Source organism: Pristiophorus japonicus, unplaced genomic scaffold, assembly GCF_044704955.1.
Source record: "Pristiophorus japonicus isolate sPriJap1 unplaced genomic scaffold, sPriJap1.hap1 HAP1_SCAFFOLD_113, whole genome shotgun sequence".
Lineage (NCBI taxonomy): Eukaryota > Metazoa > Chordata > Chondrichthyes > Pristiophoridae > Pristiophorus > Pristiophorus japonicus.
In genome coordinates this window covers 78897-101469 of record NW_027250788.1, presented here as the reverse complement: position 1 = coordinate 101469, position 22573 = coordinate 78897, and the positions used below count along the sequence as shown (strand labels likewise).

The window sequence follows — 22573 nt, the reverse complement described above, 5'->3', positions numbered from 1 at the left end:
GTTTAAAAGGAATGTGCTGTCTGTCCCGGATGTCAAATTTCAAATTTCAAAAACTGCCTTTGGAGGGTGCAGAATTCTTAGTTTGTTGGTGTGTTTGTGTAAGTGAGAGAGTGCGTGGAAACATTCTGCGCGATCTTACTGTGCATTTCATATCATGGGAGGAAAAATGCATTACATGCAACTTGAAGCCACACTGATTTGATTCAACACGCATTCGGGGACTGCCTGACAGGAGAAGAATCTGCTGTGGGATTTTGCTATTCCACATGTGAAAGAAGGCAAATTATATAAGTTAGAAACATAGCGATTTTAGCGAGAGCTTGCGGATGGGCTGTGTGACATGATGAGCTCTTCCCCCTTATTTTCAAATACAAATCAAATCAAGACAAGACAAGACATGACTGACTGACTGACTTTGTTTATATAAATATATGTATCAATATTTATATATGCATATATTTACATACATTCCCTACTTTTTAACTTTCACAATAAATGTGCTTTTCTGTTCTGCCTGCATTGGCTCTATTACATTTGACCTCTTTCACAGCACACGCAGCTTCTGTCTGATCCTGCAAAAAAGCACTCGCGACTTTAAAAGATGGCCTTTGTTGCCCACATCTTCCCTTGTGGCTTGTCTTACACCATGGGCTTACTCTGTTTGGGTATTTACTGACTGCACACCCTGAGTTCCAGTGGATTTCATGCAGTCGCACAGACTTCGTTCAATCAAAAATATATAGATTAAACAACAATTATTTATTTATTTCAATCAAATCAAATTCAATTTTTTGCAATAAAATTGTAAATTTATTTATTTTCTTATTATGATAAATATGTATATGTTTTAAATTGTCTTTTTGTCTGGGTTGGTTTTACTTCCCTCCCTCTTTCCTGCTTGTCTATCACCTGTGGCTTCAACAACCGTCCCAGCCCCGCGTGCTCATGAGAACCGCGCTAATTCACGCACAACACAATTGCATTCAGGAATGAAAGAAATTCCACTTTATTCTTCTGAAAGGGAACTGCTGTCCATGAAGGGCAATTCTACAGCTGTGTAAGAGGGATGTGCTTCCTGTCCAGGATCATTCGATGTCTGTTTCAACGGGATGGTTGTCAGTTCCGGTTCATCAATTGCCCCTTTAAAACGTATTTTCTCATTATCCAGATCATCCTGTACATGTAAAAAGGAGTGTGATTATCAGCTGTGAAAACCGAATTGTTAAACTGTTGTGTTTCAAGCTACATTGACGTTGCCTGTGTCCGTGCACATCCATATCGCAGCGCCTCTGTTCATTACTCAAAATAAGCTCATGTTTTCCGACATCCACTCCTTGATGTAACCCTTGTCCCAAATTTGCTCTCAATATAAAAAACAACAAATTATATACCGACGGTAGAGGCCGCGTGGCCTAAAGGATAACGTGTCTGACTTCGATTGTAACTGTGATCTTATCAGAAGATTGCAGGTTCGAGTCCGTCAGCTATCGCGCTTCGTGAAATTTTATATTCTTTGTTTTGATGCTGCCTCAAAACCAACCATCTCGGACAGTCACTCACCTGAAGTCAAGGAAGCCTGTGTGCTTTAAGAAGCTAATGGCACATTTCCATCACTGTCGATCTGGTTGCTAGGGCAAAACAAACGGTGAAGTAGACTTTCGTGCACTTTATTTCTGTTCGAATGCAAAAAGTAGGGGATGGATGTCTGACTTTGCAGTAAATAGGAGTCAAGGTGACTGATAGGTTGATGCAATGGACTGCTGATCCAGTATGCCCCCAGCTTCGTCGTTATTGTGTTAAACATTTTCCCCTAGTTTTTTTTATTCAATCACATTTATCCTCATTGCCAAATTCACCTTTTACTGAAAAGGATGCAGCTCGTTGGTGAAGTAATGTCACAAAAAATAATCACTTCATAAAAGGTAAAACATTAGCAGGACGATGGAGAGGGGGACTCATGAGATCGGTCTCTGAGAGTCAGCACAGGCACGATGGGCCGAATAGCAAACTAACGTCAGAAACTGAGAGCTACGTTCTTCACTGTCGGCGGCTCGTTGGTCTAGGGGTATGATTCTCGCTTTGGGATTATAATAATTGAAATGCGAGAGGTCCCGGGTTCAAATCCCGGACGAGCCCTGCCAACTTTTAGTCAAAAAACGACTTCTCAGCCGGTCGACATGTGAGAAAACTGACATGTTTCAAATTAAAACGTGTGATTGCACTCCGTTGTTCACAAAGCGTCCAAAAATCCTGGAGATTCCCAGGAGCAAAGTGAAACTCACCGAACTGAGTAAAGTTCATGTCTCTCAGATGCACTCGGCTCTGCGTCTCATTGGACAACATAAACCGCGGTTTGATTCCGGCAAATACTTGATCAGTGTATTTTCCTTTCTGCACGCATGAGCTCACCTCCACAGGGATAAGCATACATTCAACGTCAATCTCAAATTCAACGTGAAACAGACTCTGCCCTGAATAAGATTGCGTCCTGTTTCTCTCGCGCTGAAAAGATGTGAGAAGCTGGCTTTGGATTTAGTCCCTTGTCTGCCAAATTTAAACCGTGCAGGAAATCAATCCGTGGTGGCCAAGCTGCCTGGTCTGAATAAAAGGCGTTCAAACCCTACATTCCAGGCATGTTATAGTGTTCTGGCCTCAACATTCGGTTCAACGTATCGGATCATAAGCACCGCTCCCATTGTCTGCTAATGGGTCTGCTGTTCACACTAACAACTCCTCTGGTCCATCCTTCGTTACTTTATTGCCCGCTTACCACCCACTTTGCCTTTTCGCATTGTGCCATTTATTATTCAATCAATCCTACGCTCCACTGTATCACAGGCATTCCCTTTTGTCCTTCCTCGCTGCCTATTTTTTACCAGGCGCTATTTTCGTGGAAAAATCTGTAAACTTTACATTTTTCTTAAAATATCGGAATGATCATCTGACTGAACGTGAGCCCGGGAAATTCATCCACAGAATGTTCACGGCCTGCTGAGTTTTACAGAATGATTTGTTTTTGTTCAGTGTCTTTCTGTATCCCTTTTAAGGTGATGTGCTGGTCTGCCCGGGGACATTCTCTGTCTCTCCAAAATGGTGTGCTATCAGTATCGGATCATTATCTATCTGTTTAAAAGGAATGTGCTGTCTGTCCCGGATGTCAAATTTCAAATTTCAAAAATTGCCTTTGGAGGGTGCAGAATTCTTAGTTTGTTGGTGTGTTTGTGTAAGTGAGAGAGTGCGTGGAAACATTCTGCGCCATCTTACTGTGCATTTCATATCATGGGAGGAAAAATGCATTACATGCAACTAGAAGCCACACTGATTTGATTCAACACGCATTCGGGGACTGCCTGACAGGAGAAGAATCTGCTGTGGGATTTTGCTATTCCACATGTGAAAGAAGGCAAATTATATAAGTTAGAAACATAGCGATTTTAGCGAGAGCTTGCGGATGGGCTGTGTGACATGATGAGCTCTTCCCCCTTATTTTAAAATACAAATCAAATCAAGACAAGACAAGACATGACTGACTGACTGACTTTGTTTATGTAAATATATGTATCAATATTTATATATGCATATATTTACATACATTCCCTACTTTTTAACTTTCACAATAAATGTGCTTTTCTGTTCTGCCTGCATTGGCTCTATTACATTTGACCTCTTTCACAGCACACGCAGCTTCTGTCTGATCCTGCAAAAAAGCACTCGCGACTTTAAAAGATGGCCTTTGTTGCCCACATCTTCCCTTGTGGCTTGTCTTACACCATGGGCTTACTCTGTTTGGGTATTTACTGACTGCACACCCTGAGTTCCAGTGGATTTCATGCAGTCGCACAGACTTCGTTCAATCAAAAATATATAGATTAAACAACAATTATTTATTTATTTCAATCAAATCAAATTCAATTTTTTGCAATAAAATTGTAAATTTATTTATTTTCTTATTATGATAAATATATATATGTTTTAAATTGTCTTTTTGTCTGGGTTGGTTTTACTTCCCTCCCTCTTTCCTGCTTGTCTATCACCTGTGGCTTCAACAACCGTCCCAGTCCCGCGTGCTCATGAGAACCGCGCTCATTCACGCACAACACAATTACATTCAGGAATGAAAGAAATTCCACTTTATTCTTCTGAAAGGGAACTGCTGTCCGTGAAGGGCAATTCTACAGCTGTGTAAGAGGGATGTGCTTCCTGTCCAGGATCATTCGATGTCTGTTTCAACGGGATGGTTGTCAGTTCCGGTTCATCAATTGCCACTTTAAAACGTATTTTCTCATTATCCAGATCATCCTGTACATGTAAAAAGGAGTGTGATTATCAGCTATGATAACCGAATTGTTAAACTGTTGTGTTTCAAGTTACATTGACGTTGCCTGTGTCCGTGCACATCCATATCGCAGCGCCTCTGTTCATTACTCAAAATAAGCTCATGTTTTCCGACATCCACTCCTTGATATAACCCTTGTCCCAAATTTGCTCTCAATATAAAAAACAACAAATTATATACCGATGGTAGAGGCCGCGTGGCCTAAAGGATAACGTGTCTGACTTCGATTGTAACTGTGATCTTATCAGAAGATTGCAGGTTCGAGTCCGTCAGCTATCGCGCTTCGTGAAATTTTATATTCTTTGTTTTGATGCTGCCTCAAAACCAACCATCTCGGACAGTCACTCACCTGAAGTCAAGGAAGCCTGTGTGCTTTAAGAAGCTAATGGCACATTTCCATCACTGTCGATCTGGTTGCTCGGGCAAAACAAACGGTGAAGTAGACTTTCGTGCACTTTATTTCTGTTTGAATGCAAAAAGTAGGGGGTGGATGTCTGACTTTGCAGTAAATAGGAGACAAGGTGACTGATAGGTTGATGCAATGGACTGCTGATCCAGTATGCCCCCAGCTTCGTCGTTATTGTGTTAAACATTTTCCCCTAGTTTTTTTATTCAATCACATTTATCCTCATTGCCAAATTCACCTTTTACTGAAAAGGATGCAGCTCGTTGGTGAAGTAATGTCACAAAAAATAATCACTTCATAAAAGGTAAAACATGAGCAGGACGATGGAGAGGGGGACTCATGAGATCTGTCTCTGAGAGTCAGCACAGGCACGATGGGCCGAATAGCAAACTAACGTCAGAAACTGAGAGCTACGTTCCTCACTGTCGGCGGCTCGTTGGTCTAGGGGTATGATTCTCGCTTTGGGATTATAATAATTGAAATGCGAAAGGTCCCGGGTTCAAATCCCGGACGAGCCCCGCCAACTTTTAGTCAAAAAACGACTTCTCAGCCGGTCGACATGTGAGAAAACTGACATGTTTCAAATTAAAACGTGTGATTGCACTCCGTTGTGCACACAGCGTCCAAAAATCCTGGAGATTCCCAGGAGCAAAGTGAAACTCACCGAACTGAGTAAAGTTCATGTCTCTCAGATGCACTCGGCTCTGCGTCTCATTGGACAACATAAACCGCGGTTTGATTCCGGCAAATACTTGATCAGTGTATTTTCCTTTCTGCACGCATGAGCTCACCTCCACAGGGATAAGCATACATTCAACGTCAATCTCAAATTCAACGTGAAACAGACTCTGCCCTGAATATGATTGCGTCCTGTTTCTCTCGCGCTGAAAAGATGTGAGAAGCTGGCTTTGGATTTAGTCCCTTGTCTGCCGAATTTAAACCGTGCAGGAAATCAATCCGGGGTGGCCAAGCTGCCTGGTCTGAATAAAAGGCGTTCAAACCCTACATTCCAGGCATGTTATAGTGTTCTGGCCTCAACATTCGGTTCAACGTATCGGATCATAAGCACCGCTCCCATTGTCTGCTAATGGGTCTGCTGTTCACACTAACACCTCCTCTGGTCCATCCTTTCTTACTTTATTGCCCGCTTACCACCCACTTTGCCTTTTCGTATTGTGCCATTTATTATTCAATCAATCCTACGCTCCACTCTATCACAGGCATTCCCTTTTGTCCTTCCTCGCTGCCTATTTTTTTCCAGGCGCTATTTTCGTGGAAAAATCTGTAAACTTTACATTTTTCTTAAAATATCGGAATGATCATCTGACTGAACGTGAGCCCGGGAAATTCATCCACAGAATGTTCACGGCCTGCTGAGTTTTACAGAATGATTTGTTTTTGTTCAGTGTCTTTCTGTATCCCTTTTAAGGTGATGTGCTGGTCTGCCCGGGGACATTCTCTGTCTCTCCAAAATGGTGTGCTATCAGTATCGGATCATTATCTATCTGTTTAAAAGGAATGTGCTGTCTGTCCCGGATGTCAAATTTCAAATTTCAAAAATTGCCTTTGGAGTGTGCAGAATTCTTAGTTTGTTGGTGTGTTTGTGTAAGTGAGAGAGTGCGTGGAAACATTCTGCACGATCTTACTGTGCATTTCATATCATGGGAGGAAAAATGCATTACATGCAACTTGAAGCCACACTGATTTGATTCAACACGCATTCGGGGACTGCCTGACAGGAGAAGAATCTGCTGTGGGATTTTGCTATTCCACATGTGAAAGAAGGCAAATTATATAAGTTAGAAACATAGCGATTTTAGCGAGAGCTTGCGGATGGGCTGTGTGACATGATGAGCTCTTCCCCCTTATTTTCAAATACAAATCAAATCAAGACAAGACAAGACATGACTGACTGACTGACTTTGTTTATGTAAATATATGTATCAATATTTATATATGCATATATTTACATACATTCCCTACTTTTTAACTTTCACAATAAATGTGCTTTTCTGTTCTGCCTGCATTGGCTCTATTACATTTGACCTCTTTTACAGCACACGCAGCTTCTGTCTGATCCTGCAAAAAAGCACTCGCGACTTTAAAAGATGGCCTTTGTTGCCCACATCTTCCCTTGTGGCTTGTCTTACACCATGGGCTTACTCTGTTTGGGTATTTACTGACTGCACACCCTGAGTTCCAGTGGATTTCATGCAGTCGCACAGACATCGTTCAATCAAAAATATATAGATTAAACAACAATTATTTATTTATTTCAATCAAATCAAATTCAATTTTTTGCAATAAAATTGTAAATTTATTTATTTTCTTATTATGATAAATATATATATGTTTTAAATTGTCTTTTTGTCTGGGTTGGTTTTACTTCCCTCCCTCTTTCCTGCTTGTCTATCACCCGTGGCTTCAACAACCGTCCCAGTCCCGCGTGCTCATGAGAACCGCGCTCATTCACGCACAACACAATTACATTCAGGAATGAAAGAAATTCCACTTTATTCTTCTGAAAGGGAACTGCTGTCCGTGAAGGGCAATTCTACAGCTGTGTAAGAGGGATGTGCTTCCTGTCCAGGATCATTCGATGTCTGTTTCAACGGGATGGTTGTCAGTTCCGGTTCATCAATTGCCACTTTAAAACGTATTTTCTCATTATCCAGATCATCCTGTACATGTAAAAAGGAGTGTGATTATCAGCTATGATAACCGAATTGTTAAACTGTTGTTTTTCAAGTTACATTGACGTTGCCTGTGTCCGTGCACATCCATATCGCAGCGCCTCTGTTCATTACTCAAAATAAGCTCATGTTTTCCGACATCCACTCCTTGATATAACCCTTGTCCCAAATTTGCTCTCAATATAAAAAACAACAAATTATATACCGACGGTAGAGGCCGCGTGGCCTAAAGGATAACGTGTCTGACTTCGATTGTAACTGTGATCTTATCAGAAGATTGCAGGTTCGAGTCCGTCAGCTATCGCGCTTCGTGAAATTTTATATTCTTTGTTTTGATGCTGCCTCAAAACCAACCATCTCGGACAGTCACTCACCTGAAGCCAAGGAAGCCTGTGTGCTTTAAGAAGCGAATGGCACATTTCCATCACTGTCGATCTGGTTGCTCGGGCAAAACAAACGGTGAAGTAGACTTTCGTGCACTTTATTTCTGTTCGAATGCAAAAAGTAGGGGGTGGATGTCTGACTTTGCAGTAAATAGGAGACAAGGTGACTGATAGGTTGATGCAATGCACTGCTGATCCAGTATGCCCCCAGCTTCGTCGTTATTGTGTTAAACATTTTCCCCTAGTTTTTTTATTCAATCACATTTATCCTCATTGCCAAATTCACCTTTTACTGAAAAGGATGCAGCTCGTTGTTGAAGTAATTTCACAAAAAATAATCACTTCATAAAAGGTAAAACATGAGCAGGACGATGGAGAGGGGGACTCATGAGATCTGTCTCTGAGAGTTAGCACAGGCACGATGGGCCGAATAGCAAACTAACGTCAGAAACTGAGAGCTACGTTCCTCACTGTCGGCGGCTCGTTGGTCTAGGGGTATGATTCTCGCTTTGGGATTATAATAATTGAAATGCGAGAGGTCCCGGGTTCAAATCCCGGACGAGCCCTGCCAACTTTTAGTCAAAAAACGACTTCTCAGCCGGTCGACATGTGAGAAAACTGACATGTTTCAAATTAAAACGTGTGATTGCACTCCGTTGTGCACACAGCGTCCAAAAATCCTGGAGATTCCCAGGAGCAAAGTGAAACTCACCGAACTGAGTAAAGTTCATGTCTCTCAGATGCACTCGGCTCTGCGTCTCATTGGACAACATAAACCGCGGGTTGATTCCGGCAAATACTTGATCAGTGTATTTTCCTTTCTGCACGCATGAGCTCACCTCCACAGGGATAAGCATACATTCAACGTCAATCTCAAATTCAACGTGAAACAGACTCTGCCCTGAATATGATTGCGTCCTGTTTCTCTCGCGCTGAAAAGATGTGAGAAGCTGGCTTTGGATTTAGTCCCTTGTCTGCCGAATTTAAACCGTGCAGGAAATCAATCCGGGGTGGCCAAGCTGCCTGGTCTGAATAAAAGGCGTTCAAACCCTACATTCCAGGCATGTTGTAGTGTTCTGGCCTCAACATTCGGTTCAACGTATCGGATCATAAGCACCGCTCCCATTGTCTGCTAATGGGTCTGCTGTTCACACTAACACCTCCTCTGGTCCATCCTTTCTTACTTTATTGCCCGCTTACCACCCACTTTGCCTTTTCGTATTGTGCCATTTATTATTCAATCAATCCTACGCTCCACTCTATCACAGGCATTTACTTTTGTCCTTCCTCGCTGCCTATTTTTTTCCAGGCGCTATTTTCGTGGAAAAATCTGTAAATTTTACATTTTTCTTAAAATATCGGAATGATCATCTGACTGAACGTGAGCCCGGGAAATTCATCCACAGAATGTTCACGGCCTGCTGAGTTTTACAGAATGATTTGTTTTTGTTCAGTGTCTTTCTGTATCCCTTTTAAGGTGATGTGCTGGTCTGCCCGGGGACATTCTCTGTCTCTCCAAAATGGTGTGCTATCAGTATCGGATCATTATCTATCTGTTTAAAAGGAATGTGCTGTCTGTCCCGGATGTCAAATTTCAAATTTCAAAAATTGCCTTTGGAGGGTGCAGAATTCTTAGTTTGTTGGTGTGTTTGTGTAAGTGAGAGAGTGCGTGGAAACATTCTGCGCCATCTTACTGTGCATTTCATATCATGGGAGGAAAAATGCATTACATGCAACTTGAAGCCACACTGATTTGATTCAACACGCATTCGGGGACTGCCTGACAGGAGAAGAATCTGCTGTGGGATTTTGCTATTCCACATGTGAAAGAAGGCAAATTATATAATTTAGAAACATAGCGATTTTAGCGAGAGCTTGCGGATGGGCTGTGTGACATGATGAGCTCTTCCCCCTTATTTTCAAATACAAATCAAATCAAGACAAGACAAGACATGACTGACTGACTGACTTTGTTTATATAAATATATGTATCAATATTTATATATGCATATATTTACATACATTCCCTACTTTTTAACTTTCACAATAAATGTGCTTTTCTGTTCTGCCTGCATTGGCTCTATTACATTTGACCTCTTTCACAGCACACGCAGCTTCTGTCTGATCCTGCAAAAAAGCACTCGCGACTTTAAAAGATGGCCTTTGTTGCCCACATCTTCCCTTGTGGCTTGTCTTACACCATGGGCTTACTCTGTTTGGGTATTTACTGACTGCACACCCTGAGTTCCAGTGGATTTCATGCAGTCGCACAGACTTCGTTCAATCAAAAATATATAGATTAAACAACAATTATTTATTTATTTCAATCAAATCAAATTCAATTTTTTGCAATAAAATTGTAAATTTATTTATTTTCTTATAATGATAAATATATATATGTTTTAAATTGTCTTTTTGTCTGGGTTGGTTTTACTTCCCTCCCTCTTTCCTGCTTGTCCATCACCTGTGGCTTCAACAACCGTCCCAGTCCCGCGTGCTCATGAGAACCGCGCTCATTCACGCACAACACAATTGCATTCAGGAATGAAAGAAATTCCACTTTATTCTTCTGAAAGGGAACTGCTGTCCGTGAAGGGCAATTCTACAGCTGTGTAAGAGGGATGTGCTTCCTGTCCAGGATCATTCGATGTCTGTTTCAACGGGATGGTTGTCAGTTCCGGTTCATCAATTGCCCCTTTAAAACGTATTTTCTCATTATCCAGATCATCCTGTACATGTAAAAAGGAGTGTGATTAGCAGCTGTGAAAACCGAATTGTTAAACTGTTGTGTTTCAAGCTACATTGACGTTGCCTGTGTCCGTGCACATCCATATCGCAGCGCCTCTGTTCATTACTCAAAATAAGCTCATGTTTTCCGACATCCACTCCTTGATATAACCCTTGTCCTAAATTTGCTCTCAATATAAAAAACAACAAATTATATACCGATGGTAGAGGCCGCGTGGCCTAAAGGATAACGTGTCTGACTTCGATTGTAACTGTGATCTTATCAGAAGATTGCAGGTTCGAGTCCGTCAGCTATCGCGCTTCGTGAAATTTTATATTCTTTGTTTTGATGCTGCCTCAAAACCAACCATCTCGGACAGTCACTCACCTGAAGTCAAGGAAGCCTGTGTGCTTTAAGAAGCTAATGGCACATTTCCATCACTGTCGATCTGGTTGCTCGGGCAAAACAAACGGTGAAGTAGACTTTCGTGCACTTTATTTCTGTTCGAATGCAAAAAGTAGGGGGTGGATGTCTGACTTTGCAGTAAATAGGAGACAAGGTGACTGATAGGTTGATGCAATGGACTGCTGATCCAGTATGCCCCCAGCTTCGTCGTTATTGTGTTAAACATTTTCCCCTAGTTTTTTTATTCAATCACATTTATCCTCATTGCCAAATTCACCTTTTACTGAAAAGGATGCAGCTCGTTGGTGAAGTAATGTCACAAAAAATAATCACTTCATAAAAGGTAAAACATGAGCAGGACGATGGAGAGGGGGACTCATGAGATCTGTCTCTGAGAGTCAGCACAGGCACGATGGGCCGAATAGCAAACTAACGTCAGAAACTGAGAGCTACGTTCCTCACTGTCGGCGGCTCGTTGGTCTAGGGGTATGATTCTCGCTTTGGGATTATAATAATTGAAATGCGAGAGGTCCCGGGTTCAAATCGCGGACGAGCCCTGCCAACTTTTAGTCAAAAAACGACTTCTCAGCCGGTCGACATGTGAGAAAACTGACATGTTTCAAATTAAAACGTGTGATTGCACTCCGTTGTGCACACAGCGTCCAAAAATCCTGGAGATTCCCAGGAGCAAAGTGAAACTCACCGAACTGAGTAAAGTTCATGTCTCTCAGATGCACTCGGCTCTGCGTCTCATTGGACAACATAAACCGCGGTTTGATTCCGGCAAATACTTGATCAGTGTATTTTCCTTTCTGCACGCATGAGCTCACCTCCACAGGGATAAGCATACATTCAACGTCAATCTCAAATTCAACGTGAAACAGACTCTGCCCTGAATATGATTGCGTCCTGTTTCTCTCGCGCTGAAAAGATGTGAGAAGCTGGCTTTGGATTTAGTCCCTTGTCTGCCGAATTTAAACCGTGCAGGAAATCAATCCGGGGTGGCCAAGCTGCCTGGTCTGAATAAAAGGCGTTCAAACCCTACATTCCAGGCATGTTATAGTGTTCTGGCCTCAACATTCGGTTCAACGTATCGGATCATAAGCACCGCTCCCATTGTCTGCTAATGGGTCTGCTGTTCACACTAACACCTCCTCTGGTCCATCCTTTCTTACTTTATTGCCCGCTTACCACCCACTTTGCCTTTTCGTATTGTGCCATTTATTATTCAATCAATCCTACGATCCACTCTATCACAGGCATTCCCTTTTGTCCTTCCTCGCTGCCTATTTTTTTCCAGGCGCTATTTTCGTGGAAAAATCTGTAAATTTTACATTTTTCTTAAAATATCGGAATGATCATCTGACTGAACGTGAGCCCGGGAAATTCATCCACAGAATGTTCACGGCCTGCTGAGTTTTACAGAATGATTTGTTTTTGTTCAGTGTCTTTCTGTATCACTTTTAAGGTGATGTGCTGGTCTGCCCGGGGACATTCTCTGTCTCTCCAAAATGGTGTGCTATCAGTATCGGATCATTATCTATCTGTTTAAAAGGAATGTGCTGTCTGTCCCGGATGTCAAATTTCAAATTTCAAAAATTGCCTTTGGAGGGTGCAGAATTCTTAGTTTGTTGGTGTGTTTGTGTAAGTGAGAGAGTGCGTGGAAACATTCTGCGCCATCTTACTGTGCATTTCATATCATGGGAGGAAAAATGCATTACATGCAACTTGAAGCCACACTGATTTGATTCAACACGCATTCGGGGACTGCCTGACAGGAGAAGAATCTGCTGTGGGATTTTGCTATTCCACATGTGAAAGAAGGCAAATTATATAAGTTAGAAACATAGCGATTTTAGCGAGAGCTTGCGGATGGGCTGTGTGACATGATGAGCTCTTCCCCCTTATTTTCAAATACAAATCAAATCAAGACAAGACAAGACCTGACTGACTTTGTTTATATAAATATATGTATCAATATTTATAGATGCATATATTTACATACATTCCCTACTTTTTAACTTTCACAATAAATGTGCTTTTCTGTTCTGCCTGCATTGGCTCTATTACATTTGACCTCTTTCACAGCACACGCAGCTTCTGTCTGATCCTGCAAAAAAGCACTCGCGACTTTAAAAGATGGCCTTTGTTGCCCACATCTTCCCTTGTGGCTTGTCTTACACCATGGGCTTACTCTGTTTGGGTATTTACTGACTGCACACCCTGAGTTCCAGTGGATTTCATGCAGTCGCACAGACTTCGTTCAATCAAAAATATATAGATTAAACAACAATTATTTATTTATTTCAATCAAATCAAATTCAATTTTTTGCAATAAAATTGTAAATTTATTTATTTTCTTATAATGATAAATATATATATGTTATAAATTGTCTTTTTGTCTGGGTTGGTTTTACTTCCCTCCCTCTTTTATGCTTGTCTATCAACTGTGGCTTCAACAACCGTCCCAGTCCCGCGTGCTCATGAGAACCGCGCTCATTCACGCACAACACAATTGCATTCAGGAATGAAAGAAATTCCACTTTATTCTTCTGAAAGGGAACTGCTGTCCGTGAAGGGCAATTCTACAGCTGTGTAAGAGGGATGTGCTTCCTGTCCAGGATCATTCGATGTCTGTTTCAACGGGATGGTTGTCAGTTCCGGTTCATCAATTGCCCCTTTAAAACGTATTTTCTCATTATCCAGATTATCCTGTACATGTAAAAAGGAGTGTGATTAGCAGCTGTGAAAACCGAATTGTTAAACTGTTGTGTTTCAAGCTACATTGACGTTGCCTGTGTCCGTGCACATCCATATCGCAGCGCCTCTGTTCATTACTCAAAATAAGCTCATGTTTTCCGACATCCACTCCTTGATATAACCCTTGTCCCAAATTTGCTCTCAATATAAAAAACAACAAATTATATACCGACGGTAGAGGCCGCGTGGCCTAAAGGATAAGGTGTCTGACTTCGATTGTAACTGTGATCTTATCAAAAGGTTGCAGGTTCGAGTCCGTCAGCTATCGCGCTTCGTGAAATTTTATATTCTTTGTTTTGATGCTGCCTCAAAACCAACCATCTCGGACAGTCACTCACCTGAAGTCAAGGAAGCCTGTGTGCTTTAAGAAGCTCATGGCACATTTCCATCACTGTCGATCTGGTTGCTCGGGCAAAACAAACGGTGAAGTAGACTTTCGTGCACTTTATTTCTGTTCGAATGCAAAAAGTAGGGGATGGATGTCTGACTTTGCAGTAAATAGGAGTCAAGATGACTGATAGGTTGATGCAATGGACTGCTGATCCAGTATGCCCCCAGCTTCGTCGTTATTGTGTTAAACATTTTCCCCTAGTTTTTTTATTCAATCACATTTATCCTCATTGCCAAATTCACCTTTTACTGAAAAGGATGCAGCTCGTTGGTGAAGTAATGTCACAAAAAATAATCACTTCATAAAAGGGAAAACATTAGCAGGACGATGGAGAGGGGGACTCATGAGATCTGTCTCTGAGAGTCAGCACAGGCACGATGGGCCGAATAGCAAACTAACGTCAGAAACTGAGAGCTACGTTCCTCACTGTCGGCGGCTCGTTGGTCTAGGGGTATGATTCTCGCTTTGGGATTATAATAATTGAAATGCGAGAGGTCCCGGTTTCAAATCCCGGACGAGCCCTGCCAACTTTTAGTCAAAAAACGACTTCTCAGCCGGTCGACATGTGAGAAAACTGACATGTTTCAAATTAAAACGTGTGATTGCACTCCGTTGTTCACACAGCGTCCAAAAATCCTGGAGATTCCCAGGAGCAAAGTGAAACTCACCGAACTGAGTAAAGTTCATGTCTCTCAGATGCACTCGGCTCTGCGTCTCATTGGACAACATAAACCGCGGTTTGATTCCGGCAAATACTTCATCAGGGTATTTTCCTTTCTGCACGCATGAGCTCACCTCCACAGGGATAAGCATACATTCAACGTCAATCTCAAATTCAACGTGAAACAGACTCTGCCCTGAATATGATTGCGTCCTGTTTCTCTCGCGCTGAAAAGATGTGAGAAGCTGGCTTTGGATTTAGTCCCTTGTCTGCCGAATTTAAACCGTGCAGGAAATCAATCCGGGGTGGCCAAGCTGCCTGGTCTGAATAAAAGGCGTTCAAACCCTACATTCCAGGCATGTTATAGTGTTCTGGCCTCAACATTCGGTTCAACGTATCGGATCATAAGCACCGCTCCCATTGTCTGCTAATGGGTCTGCTGTTCACACTAACACCTCCTCTGGTCCATCCTTTCTTACTTTATTGCCCGCTTACCACCCACTTTGCCTTTTCGTATTGTGCCATTTATTATTCAATCAATCCTACGCTCCACTCTATCACAGGCATTCCCTTTTGTCCTTCCTCGCTGCCTATTTTTTTCCAGGCGCTATTTTCGTGGAAAAATCTGTAAATTTTACATTTTTCTTAAAATATCGGAATGATCATCTGACTGAACGTGAGCCCGGGAAATTCATCCACAGAATGTTCACGGCCTGCTGAGTTTTACAGAATGATTTGTTTTTGTTCAGTGTCTTTCTGTATCCCTTTTAAGGTGATGTGCTGGTCTGCCCGGGGACATTCTCTGTCTCTCCAAAATGGTGTGCTATCAGTATCGGATCATTATCTATCTGTTTAAAAGGAATGTGCTGTCTGTCCCGGATGTCAAATTTCAAATTTCAAAAATTGCCTTTGGAGGGTGCAGAATTCTTAGTTTGTTGGTGTGTTTGTGTAAGTGAGAGAGTGCGTGGAAACATTCTGCGCCATCTTACTGTGCATTTCATATCATGGGAGGAAAAATGCATTACATGCAACTTGAAGCCACACTGATTTGATTCAACACGCATTCGGGGACTGCCTGACAGGAGAAGAATCTGCTGTGGGATTTTGCTATTCCACATGTGAAAGAAGGCAAATTATATAATTTAGAAACATAGCGATTTTAGCGAGAGCTTGCGGATGGGCTGTGTGACATGATGAGCTCTTCCCCCTTATTTTCAAATACAAATCAAATCAAGACAAGACAAGACATGACTGACTGACTGACTTTGTTTATATAAATATATGTATCAATATTTATATATGCATATATTTACATACATTCCCTACTTTTTAACTTTCACAATAAATGTGCTTTTCTGTTCTGCCTGCATTGGCTCTATTACATTTGACCTCTTTCACAGCACACGCAGCTTCTGTCTGATCCTGCAAAAAAGCACTCGCGACTTTAAAAGATGGCCTTTGTTGCCCACATCTTCCCTTGTGGCTTGTCTTACACCATGGGCTTACTCTGTTTGGGTATTTACTGACTGCACACCCTGAGTTCCAGTGGATTTCATGCAGTCGCACAGACTTCGTTCAATCAAAAATATATAGATTAAACAACAATTATTTATTTATTTCAATCAAATCAAATTCAATTTTTTGCAATAAAATTGTAAATTTATTTATTTTCTTATAATGATAAATATATATATGTTTTAAATTGTCTTTTTGTCTGGGTTGGTTTTACTTCCCTCCCTCTTTCCTGCTTGTCCATCACCTGTGGCTTCAACAACCGTCCCAGTCCCGCGTGCTCATGAGAACCGCGCTCATTCACGCACAACACAATTGCATTCAGGAATGAAAGAAATTCCACTTTATTCTTCTGAAAGGGAACTGCTGTCCGTGAAGGGCAATTCTACAGCTGTGTAAGAGGGATGTGCTTCCTGTCCAGGATCATTCGATGTCTGTTTCAACGGGATGGTTGTCAGTTCCGGTTCATCAATTGCCCCTTTAAAACGTATTTTCTCATTATCCAGATCATCCTGTACATGTAAAAAGGAGTGTGATTAGCAGCTGTGAAAACCGAATTGTTAAACTGTTGTGTTTCAAGCTACATTGACGTTGCCTGTGTCCGTGCACATCCATATCGCAGCGCCTCTGTTCATTACTCAAAATAAGCTCATGTTTTCCGACATCCACTCCTTGATATAACCCTTGTCCCAAATTTGCTCTCAATATAAAAAACAACAAATTATATACCGATGGTAGAGGCCGCGTGGCCTAAAGGATAACGTGTCTGACTTCGATTGTAACTGTGATCTTATCAGAAGATTGCAGGTTTGAGTCCGTCAGCTATCGCGCTTCGTGAAATTTTATATTCTTTGTTTTGATGCTGCCTCAAAACCAACCATCTCGGACAGTCACTCACCTGAAGTCAAGGAAGCCTGTGTGCTTTAAGAAGCTAATGGCACATTTCCATCACTGTCGATCTGGTTGATCGGGCAAAACAAACGGTGAAGTAGACTTTCGTGCACTTTATTTCTGTTCGAATGCAAAAAGTAGGGGGTGGATGTCTGACTTTGCAGTAAATAGGAGACAAGGTGACTGATAGGTTGATGCAATGGACTGCTGATCCAGTATGCCCCCAGCTTCGTCGTTATTGTGTTAAACATTTTCCCCTAGTTTTTTTATTCAATCACATTTATCCTCATTGCCAAATTCACCTTTTACTGAAAAGGATGCAGCTCGTTGGTGAAGTAATGTCACAAAAAATAATCACTTCATAAAAGGTAAAACATGAGCAGGACGATGGAGAGGGGGACTCATGAGATCTGTCTCTGAGAGTCAGCACAGGCACGATGGGCCGAATAGCAAACTAACGTCAGAAACTGAGAGCTACGTTCTTCACTGTCGGCGGCTCGTTGGTCTAGGGGTATGATTCTCGCTTTGGGATTATAATAATTGAAATGCGAGAGGTCCCGGGTTCAAATCGCGGACGAGCCCTGCCAACTTTTAGTCAAAAAACGACTTCTCAGCCGGTCGACATGTGAGAAAACTGACATGTTTCAAATTAAAACGTGTGATTGCACTCCGTTGTGCACACAGCGTCCAAAAATCCTGGAGATTCCCAGGAGCAAAGTGAAACTCACCGAACTGAGTAAAGTTCATGTCTCTCAGATGCACTCGGCTCTGCGTCTCATTGGACAACATAAACCGCGGTTTGATTCCGGCAAATACTTGATCAGTGTATTTTCCTTTCTGCACGCATGAGCTCACCTCCACAGGGATAAGCATACATTCAACGTCAATCTCAAATTCAACGTGAAACAGACTCTGCCCTGAATATGATTGCGTCCTGTTTCTCTCGCGCTGAAAAGATGTGAGAAGCTGGCTTTGGATTTAGTCCCTTGTCTGCCGAATTTAAACCGTGCAGGAAATCAATCCGGGGTGGCCAAGCTGCCTGGTCTGAATAAAAGGCGTTCAAACCCTACATTCCAGGCATGTTATAGTGTTCTGGCCTCAACATTCGGTTCAACGTATCGGATCATAAGCACCGCTCCCATTGTCTGCTAATGGGTCTGCTGTTCACACTAACACCTCCTCTGGTCCATCCTTTCTTACTTTATTGCCCGCTTACCACCCACTTTGCCTTTTCGTATTGTGCCATTTATTATTCAATCAATCCTACGCTCTACTCTATCACAGGCATTCCCTTTTGTCCTTCCTCGCTGCCTATTTTTTTCCAGGCGCTATTTTCGTGGAAAAATCTGTAAACTTTACATTTTTCTTAAAATATCGGAATGATCATCTGACTGAACGTGAGCCCGGGAAATTCATCCACAGAATGTTCACGGCCTGCTGAGTTTTACAGAATGATTTGTTTTTGTTCAGTGTCTTTCTGTATCCCTTTTAAGGTGATGTGCTGGTCTGCCCGGGGACATTCTCTGTCTCTCCAAAATGGTGTGCTATCAGTATCGGATCATTATCTATCTGTTTAAAAGGAATGTGCTGTCTGTCCCGGATGTCAAATTTCAAATTTCAAAAATTGCCTTTGGAGGGTGCAGAATTCTTAGTTTGTTGGTGTGTTTGTGTAAGTGAGAGAGTGCGTGGAAACATTCTGCGCCATCTTACTGTGCATTTCATATCATGGGAGGAAAAATGCATTACATGCAACTTGAAGCCACACTGATTTGATTCAACACGCATTCGGGGACTGCCTGACAGGAGAAGAATCTGCTGTGGGATTTTGCTATTCCACATGTGAAAGAAGGCAAATTATATAAGTTAGAAACATAGCGATTTTAGCGAGAGCTTGCGGATGGGCTGTGTGACATGATGAGCTCTTCCCCCTTATTTTCAAATACAAATCAAATCAAGACAAGACAAGACATGACTGACTGACTGACTTTGTTTATGTAAATATATGTATCAATATTTATATATGCATATATTTACATACATTCCCTACTTTTTAACTTTCACAATAAATGTGCTTTTCTGTTCTGCCTGCATTGGCTCTATTACATTTGACCTCTTTCACAGCACACGCAGCTTCTGTCTGATCCTGCAGAAAAGCACTCGCGACTTTTAAAGATGGCCTTTGTTGCCCACATCTTCCCTTGTGGCTTGTCTTACACCATGGGCTTACTCTGTTTGGGTATTTACTGACTGCACACCCTGAGTTCCAGTGGATTTCATGCAGTCGCACAGACATCGTTCAATCAAAAATATATAGATTAAACAACAATTATTTATTTATTTCAATCAAATCAAATTCAATTTTTTGCAATAAAATTGTAAATTTATTTATTTTCTTATTATGATAAATATATATATGTTTTAAATTGTCTTTTTGTCTGGGTTGGTTTTACTTCCCTCCCTCTTTCCTGCTTGTCTATCACCTGTGGCTTCAACAACCGTCCCAGTCCCGCGTGCTCATGAGAACCGCGCTCATTCACGCACAACACAATTGCATTCAGGAATGAAAGAAATTCCACTTTATTCTTCTGAAAGGGAACTGCTGTCCGTGAAGGGCAATTCTACAGCTGTGTAAGAGGGATGTGCTTCCTGTCCAGGATCATTCGATGTCTGTTTCAACGGGATGGTTGTCAGTTCCGGTTCATCAATTGCCCCTTTAAAACGTATTTTCTCATTATCCAGATTATCCTGTACATGTAAAAAGGAGTGTGATTAGCAGCTGTGAAAACCGAATTGTTAAACTGTTGTGTTTCAAGCTACATTGACGTTGCCTGTGTCCGTGCACATCCATATCGCAGCGCCTCTGTTCATTACTCAAAATAAGCTCATGTTTTCCGACATCCACTCCTTGATATAACCCTTGTCCCAAATTTGCTCTCAATATAAAAAACAACAAATTATATACCGACGGTAGAGGCCGCGTGGCCTAAAGGATAAGGTGTCTGACTTCGATTGTAACTGTGATCTTATCAAAAGGTTGCAGGTTCGAGTCCGTCAGCTATCGCGCTTCGTGAAATTTTATATTCTTTGTTTTGATGCTGCCTCAAAACCAACCATCTCGGACAGTCACTCACCTGAAGTCAAGGAAGCCTGTGTGCTTTAAGAAGCTAATGGCACATTTCCATCACTGTCGATCTGGTTGCTCGGGCAAAACAAACGGTGAAGTAGACTTTCGTGCACTTTATTTCTGTTCGAATGCAAAAAGTAGGGGATGGATGTCTGACTTTGCAGTAAATAGGAGTCAAGGTGACTGATAGGTTGATGCAATGGACTGCTGATCCAGTATGCCCCCAGCTTCGTCGTTATTGTGTTAAACATTTTCCCCTAGTTTTTTTATTCAATCACATTTATCCTCATTGCCAAATTCACCTTTTACTGAAAAGGATGCAGCTCGTTGGTGAAGTAATGTCACAAAAAATAATCACTTCATAAAAGGGAAAACATTAGCAGGACGATGGAGAGGGGGACTCATGAGATCTGTCTCTGAGAGTCAGCACAGGCACGATGGGCCGAATAGCAAACTAACGTCAGAAACTGAGAGCTACGTTCCTCACTGTCGGCGGCTCGTTGGTCTAGGGGTATGATTCTCGCTTTGGGATTATAATAATTGAAATGCGAGAGGTCCCGGGTTCAAATCCCCGACGAGCCCTGCCAACTTTTAGTCAAAAAACGACTTCTCAGCCGGTCGACATGTGAGAAAACTGACATGTTTCAAATTAAAACGTGTGATTGCACTCCGTTGTTCACACAGCGTCCAAAAATCCTGGAGATTCCCAGGAGCAAAGTGAAACTCACCGAACTGAGTAAAGTTCATGTCTCTCAGATGCACTCGGCTCTGCGTCTCATTGGACAACATAAACCGCGGTTTGATTCCGGCAAATACTTCATCAGGGTATTTTCCTTTCTGCACGCATGAGCTCACCTCCACAGGGATAAGCATACATTCAACGTCAATCTCAAATTCAACGTGAAACAGACTCTGCCCTGAATATGATTGCGTCCTGTTTCTCTCGCGCTGAAAAGATGTGAGAAGCTGGCTTTGGATTTAGTCCCTTGTCTGCCGAATTTAAACCGTGCAGGAAATCAATCCGGGGTGGCCAAGCTGCCTGGTCTGAATAAAAGGCGTTCAAACCCTACATTCCAGGCATGTTATAGTGTTCTGGCCTCAACATTCGGTTCAACGTATCGGATCATAAGCACCGCTCCCATTGTCTGCTAATGGGTCTGCTGTTCACACTAACACCTCCTCTGGTCCATCCTTCGTTACTTTATTGCCCGCTTACCACCCACTTTGCCTTTTCGCATTGTGCCATTTATTATTCAATCAATCCTACGCTCCACTGTATGACAGGCATTCCCTTTTGTCCTTCCTCGCTGCCTATTTTTTTCCAGGCGCTATTTTCGTGGAAAAATCTGTAAACTTTACATTTTTCTTAAAATATCGGAATGATCATCTGACGGAACGTGAGCCCGGGAAATTCATCCACAGAATGTTCACGGCCTGCTGAGTTTTACAGAATGATTTGTTTTTGTTCAGTGTCTTTCTGTATCCCTTTTAATGTGATGTGCTGGTCTGCCCGGGGTAATTCTCTGTCTCTCCAAAATGGTGTGCTATCAGTATCGGATCATTATCTATCTGTTTAAAAGGAATGTGCTGTCTGTCCCGGATGTCAAATTTCAAATTTCAAAAACTGCCTTTGGAGGGTGCAGAATTCTTAGTTTGTTGGTGTGTTTGTGTAAGTGAGAGAGTGCGTGGAAACATTCTGCACGATCTTACTGTGCATTTCATATCATGGGAGGAAAAATGCATTACATGCAACTTGAAGCCACACTGATTTGATTCAACACGCATTCGGGGACTGCCTGACAGGAGAAGAATCTGCTGTGGGATTTTGCTATTCCACATGTGAAAGAAGGCAAATTATATAAGTTAGAAACATAGCGATTTTAGCGAGAGCTTGCGGATGGGCTGTGTGACATGATGAGCTCTTCCCCCTTATTTTCAAATACAAATCAAATCAAGACAAGACAAGACATGACTGACTGACTGACTTTGTTTATATAAATATATGTATCAATATTTATATATGCATATATTTACATACATTCCCTACTTTTTAACTTTCACAATAAATGTGCTTTTCTGTTCTGCCTGCATTGGCTCTATTACATTTGACCTCTTTTACAGCACACGCAGCTTCTGTCTGATCCTGCAAAAAAGCACTCGCGACTTTAAAAGATGGCCTTTGTTGCCCACATCTTCCCTTGTGGCTTGTCTTACACCATGGGCTTACTCTGTTTGGGTATTTACTGACTGCACACCCTGAGTTCCAGTGGATTTCATGCAGTC

General features: G+C 41.9%; 3 non-coding genes across 3 annotated transcripts; all 3 read left to right on the top strand.

The window, feature by feature from the left end:
• The first annotated feature begins 2048 nt into the window (after positions 1-2048).
• trnap-ugg (transfer RNA proline (anticodon UGG)) lies at positions 2049-2136 on the top strand. The gene is given in 2 exon segments: positions 2049-2084; positions 2101-2136. It is a non-coding gene; the product is annotated as a tRNA-Pro (tRNA).
• A 3036-nt stretch (positions 2137-5172) lies between these two features.
• On the top strand, positions 5173-5260 carry trnap-ugg (transfer RNA proline (anticodon UGG)). Its single transcript is given in 2 exon segments — positions 5173-5208; positions 5225-5260. It is a non-coding gene; the product is annotated as a tRNA-Pro (tRNA).
• Positions 5261-8296: 3036 nt separating this feature from the next.
• On the top strand, positions 8297-8384 carry trnap-ugg (transfer RNA proline (anticodon UGG)). Its single transcript is given in 2 exon segments — positions 8297-8332; positions 8349-8384. It is a non-coding gene; the product is annotated as a tRNA-Pro (tRNA).
• The last annotated feature ends 14189 nt before the right edge of the window (positions 8385-22573 follow it).